This window comes from Asparagus officinalis, chromosome 5 (assembly GCF_001876935.1).
Source record: "Asparagus officinalis chromosome 5, Aspof.V1, whole genome shotgun sequence".
Taxonomy (NCBI): domain Eukaryota; kingdom Viridiplantae; phylum Streptophyta; class Magnoliopsida; order Asparagales; family Asparagaceae; genus Asparagus; species Asparagus officinalis.
Genome location: NC_033798.1, coordinates 53,422,339 through 53,428,245, shown reverse-complemented (window position 1 = coordinate 53,428,245; position 5,907 = coordinate 53,422,339).

Below are 5,907 nucleotides of genomic sequence, written 5' to 3'. Positions count from 1 at the left end.
CAACCACCACGATAAGAAATTTCATCTATAGGGGGAGGGTGATCATACTTTCTAGCGGGAGAGAATGTCCGGTAAATCCGACGAGGGGTCCTTTACAAGGGAGCAAACGGGATTTGTCTCTGCCCATCTGATTGAAGGCGCTGACATACAGGATGTCCACCGAGATCCCTGTGTCGACCATGATCTACTTCACCTGATAGCCATCAATTACTCCGGATATGATGATAGGGTCATCATGAGGTGTCTCCATACCTTGTTTGTCGGCTGTTTGTTAGAAATTTTGCAGTAAAAAGACAATGAAAGAAAAATCGACTTGTATTCCTCTCAAAATCAATTACAATTTGGATTCTGATTACAAAAGAGAGGAGAATGAATTTGATTCTCCCCTTTGTTTAAATCTGGGTTCTTCACGGTGGCGATGGAGTGCCTCCCTCGAATGCTCGCGTCGAGTTTGCTCTCCGTTGACGATCCGCACGTCTTGATTTACTAGAACATGATTTTCTCCTCATGATTTGACGTTGTGGAGAACTTGCATGGCAAGTTTGAAAATAACTCTTAATGAGTTGATAACTCAGAGCGAGTTTTAGAAGAACTTGCAGAGCAAGTTTTGAACTCTGATCGAGTTGATAACTCTGAACGAGTTTGAAACTCTATGGAAGAGTTGATTTAACCGAAAGTCGGTTATAAGCCAAGGATGGAGAAGCTCCTATTGTCGATCTCCAAAATCCCAGCTGAAGGATGAAGGCTCTTCTTTGCTACCAAGCTTGCTCTTGACCGAATCTCCCTCTGTTGATGAGACAAAATCCGATCCCTTAACTCAATTGAGTTTCTCATATTTATAGGGGATCAAGGGTGGTAACTGCCCCCTTAATCTGCTCCTAAGTGGGACGGAAATCCCTCAAATCATGGGGAAAAATAGTTCCTAGAACTGTTCAGTTCGTGTTTGAACGAGTCAAACGCCTAAATTGGCGTTCTGGACCTTAACTCTACGTCTTAAAGATGAGACACAGAGTTGGGCGCTCGCTGGGAGTTGGAACGCACAGACCGCTTGCGTTTCGGACCTTAACTCTGCATCATGGAGATGAGACACAGAGTTGGGCGCTCGTTGGGAGTTGAAACGCACAGGCCGTGCTGTTTTAGAGATGAACTCTGCGTTTTAGGCTGAAAACGCAGAGTTGGGCCTATTTTAGGCTGAAAACGCAGAGTTGGGCCTGTTTTAGGCTAAGAATGCATAGGTCGTGCTGTTTTAGAGATGAACTCCGTGTTTTAGGCTGAAAACGCAGAGTTGGACCTGTTTTAGGCTGAAAACACACAGTTGGGCCGTAACTCTGCGTTTTGATGTTATATCACGAGGATAACCTCTGTGTTTTGAGGTTATAACGCTGGTTCGACCTGTGCGTTTTGACTCTATAATGCAGAGGCGAACCTTAGGCGGGCTTGGCGAGCTTCAGGCTAAGTCCAATGTTCTAACGAAGTCTGGTCTTGCAGACGGACTTCAGAACATAACTTGCTGCGAAGAACAGGTCATAACTTTCAAACCGTAAGTCGGAATTGGATGAATTATATATGAAAATCGGCTATCTCGACGAGACTGAGCCATCCGAACCTAGCCAAAGGCTTTGGTTCGCTTCCTCCATTTTTCCAAATTTCTTACGGTTTGAGAGATATCTGCGTTTTAATATGAAGAGACCGTCAATTTGTAGTCTCTTTTGCTAGTGCGATAGGTCCACAAACCCGTCAATTTGTTCTTTACACTCGCTTCGAAGGCACCTTGGTTGAAAGGATTTGACCCGTAGGATCCCTTGCATTTTGAATTTGGAACACGGGTGTGACCTCGGCGTTTTGGTGTTTGCAACGCGGGTCTGACCTTGACGTTTCGACTTGAGATGCGGAGGTGGCTTTCATGCATTTTTGACTAAGTCTTTGAGACTTATCTTTAGCCCATATGTTTCAAGTCTCGGCTCACGTCCATCAAGCTGCTAAACCTGCAAACATGAATAGGATTTTTGGCAAACCCTCAGTCGTCAACGGATTTGATAAGCCTTTACCGACTACCGTTTGAGTCGGGCTAGCATGTGAGGCATGGATTTTGATGTCCTTTTCACGGTAAAAGACTAACCGGCAACGCGTGTTAGGCGTAGACTTATCTCTAATTAGGGATCGAGATAAAGTCCCCCATGCGTGAAGGCATGGATTTTTTGGTGTCGTTTCTTCCTGTGTGGCTTGAAACTTTGAAAGAAAGTTAGAAGTGCCAGCGGTATAGTATTAACTTGGCATGAATTTTCACCTAAAGTGAAATTCAAAAATTTTCTTTATTATCACTAGGATAATTCTAGAAAATCTTTAATCTGCTGGGGATTTTATAATGAAAACTTGCTATTCTTGTTAAAAAAAAGATTAACAAGTTCATTAGGGGGGTTGACTGTTAGAGGTGTTATGTTAACCTAACAGTATTTTATGGACCTATCGCTCTATTGAAGAGAGTTGATAAGTTGATTTGGACGTCAGAGGTGTGGTGTTAACTTGACGGGTTTGTGGACCTATCGCTCCATTGAAGAGAGTTAATAAGTGAATTTTGTCAGAGGTGTGATATTAACGTGACAAGAAGAATTTGCGATCGGGCAATTTTGAGGACTTATCGCTCTATTGACGAGAGTCGATAAGTTGATTTTGTCAGAGGTGTAGTGTTAACGTGACAGGATTTGTGTTGCGATCAGAGCAACTTTGTAGACTTATCATTCTATTGATGAGGATTGATAAGTGAATTTGTCAAAGGTGTATTGTTAACGTGACAATATTTGTGTTGTGATTGGAGCAACTTTGGGGACTTATCATCCTATTGACGAGGATTGATAAGTGAATTTGTCAGAGGTGTATTGTTAACGTGACAAGATTTGTGTTGCGATTGGAGCAACTTTGGGGACTTATCATCCTATTGACGAGGATTGATAAGTGGGTTGTCAGAGGTATATTATTAACGTGACAAGATTTGTGTTGCGATTGGAGCAACTTTAGGGACTTATCATCCTATTGACGAGGATTGATAAGTGGGTTGTCAGAGGTGTATTGTTATTGTGACAAGATTTTGGAATGTACTTGTGACTTGCACAAGATTTTGGGGATTAGCGTCTCGCTGGGGAGACTTGCTATAGGTGAGTTTATCATCAGAAGTGATAGTATTTTGAAGACTTAGTGTCTTGCTAGGGAAGATTGCGATTTAAGCAATATTGAGGACTTATCATCCTATTGACAAGGATTGATAAGTTGATTGTCAGAGGTGTATTGTTAACGTGACAAATTAGGAGTGATGCAAACTGAATGCATACTCTGTGGGGATTATGATCGTCAGAAGTATAATGATAACTCGACGATGTGAAAGATTCGTTACTCTTAATCCAGTGGATTCCAAGTAATCAACCCCAGTCTTAATTAAGACTTAGCAGGGGAATAAAAAGAGGTAGACAAGGCACATCACCTAGTGAGGCACTATCCATAAAGTCGGAATAGAGTCACATCATCAGGTAGGCCATTATCTGATGAGTTTGACTATCAGAGGTAACTGTTAACGTGATAGTTTTATGGACCTGCCATCTTATTAAAGAAGATTGGCAAGTTGATAGACTATCAGAGGTAACTGTTAACATGATAGTTTTATGGTAGATTTTGTGGTTGACAGAGGTATTTTATTGAACATGACCACTCAGAAAATTTATTATTCATAATGGGGTACTATCCATGAAGTCGGAGTAGAGTCACATCACCAGGTAGGCCATTATTTGATGAGTTTGACTATCAGAGGTAACTGTTAACGTGATAGTTGTTGGACCCGCCATCCTACTGAAGAGGATTGACTTCAGTGGCTGTAGTATCTTTCCCTTCTGACTGGGAAGAGTGAGCCTGGTCCGGTTGCTCAGGAGAAGAATGGGCTTGGTCTGATTGCTCGGGCTGATCCTGCCTACTTTGTTCTTCAGCTTTGATCTTGGCAATGATTTTTTGAGCCTGCTCGCCTTGAGAGATTAGTTGTCTCCAAGAACGGCATTCTGCAACTCCTATTCGGGCTAGGAGGTCGGTTTGCAAGTTCTGTCGACAGGTCCCTACTAAGGTAGACTATGTCATACCTGACGAACACCGGAGAGCCATGGTTCGGAACCTTTTGACGAAGGCTTTGACGGACTCCCTCTTCTTCTGCTTAGTGGCGAGAAGGGGATGATTGACAGGAAGAGTCTCTCTAGATCTTTCCACTTTTGGATACATCCCACGGGAAGTTTCCTGAACCATTCAAAGGTAACTCCCTTGAGGGTGCCAATAAACAATCGAGCCAGTATGGTATCGTTTGATATTATATTCCCAGTCTGTGACTTGAAATGATAAATATGTTGGTTCGGTGATCCCGTGCCATCAAAAGTTTATAGCGTCGGGACCTCAAACTTTGAAGGATAAGGGGCTGCATTCCATTCGGCAGGATAGGGCCTGATAACTCCATCATCTTGGAGCTCGCTTCTGTTAGCAATGGCTTTAAGGCGGGCTTCCAATTCTTCCATTTTGGCAGACTGAAGATTCTACTCGTTCTCAGTCTCTTTTCCTTCATCAGAGGAAGATTCCAGGTTGTGGGCTTCTTGGTCAGAAGCCGCATCATCAACCACTTTTCCCTTCCCTTTGCTTGTGTGAGGTCGGGATGAAGACGATTTTCCTCTCTGGGAAGATAGACTGAAGATTCTGCTCGTTCTCAGTCTCTCTTCCTTCATCAGAGGAAGATTCCAGGCTGTGGGCTTCTTGGTCAGAAGCCGCATCATCAACCACTTTTCCCTTCCCTTTGCTTGTGTGAGGTCGGGATGAAGATGCTTTTCCTCTCTGGGAAGATTCTTGCCTAAGCGGCGAATCTGTCTCCTGAGATTTGGCCTTGTCTGCGACGATTTGAGTCAACATGGCCATGAGTTCATTGATGGCCTCCTGTTGAGATTTGAGCATGGCCTCCTGCTCATCAACCCTCTTTGAAAGATCTTCAGAATGTCCTGCCATGTGGGCGAAGCTCTCATGCCCAACGAAAGAGCTTGATGATTGGGACTCCGTAATGGCTGAGTGTTCGTCATCGGAATTAGTTCCTCTGGATAAACTCCGATAGTTGACAGGGGGAATGGCTCATGTTCGCGTCCGAGTGCGTTGGTAGACTCCTTCAAACTCGTTAGTGATTTCTCTGACGCTTGGAGAACGATCTGTCTCTGACTCGTTAGAACTAAGGGTTGATGATCTCCCTCTACCAACCATGTTAGAAGTGACTCCAAGGTATTCATCCTCTAAAGTCTTCTTCCTGTAAGGATGTCGTTGATTATTAAGCAAAACGACATTCGTCGGTCGGTTGAACATCGAGAGCAATTCCTGCAAGTCAGAGACTTGGGATGAACCTCTCACGGAGCGTGAGGGTAAAGATGGAACCCCATGTCTGTTAAAGGATGGGACTGGTTCTTGGCAAACATGAATTTTAAATCCATGTTTATCATTTTGAACACGACGAATCACATCGTGTTCCAAAGAAGGAACACGAGGGTCGTGTTTAGCTTGATTAACGCAAGACCAAAGTCTGCGTTTTGCTAGTGAAATGCAGTCCTGCGATTTGCGTTCGGATTCTGAAACGCACTCCTAAGAGTTGCGTTCAGTTTGTGAAACGCACTTCTGAGAGTTGCGTTTTGGTTCTGGGATGCACTCTTGAGAGTTGCGTTCAGCCAGATCAACGCAGGTTTGATGTCTGTGTTTAAATGTTGGAACGCACTCCTGAGAGTTGCGTTTTGGTTCTGGGACGCACTCTTGAGAGTTTTGTTCAGCCAGATCAACGCAGTTTTGAGGTCTACGTTTTGATGTTAGAACGCGCCTCTGAAGGCTGTGTTCTATCTGGGAAACGCACACCTGAGG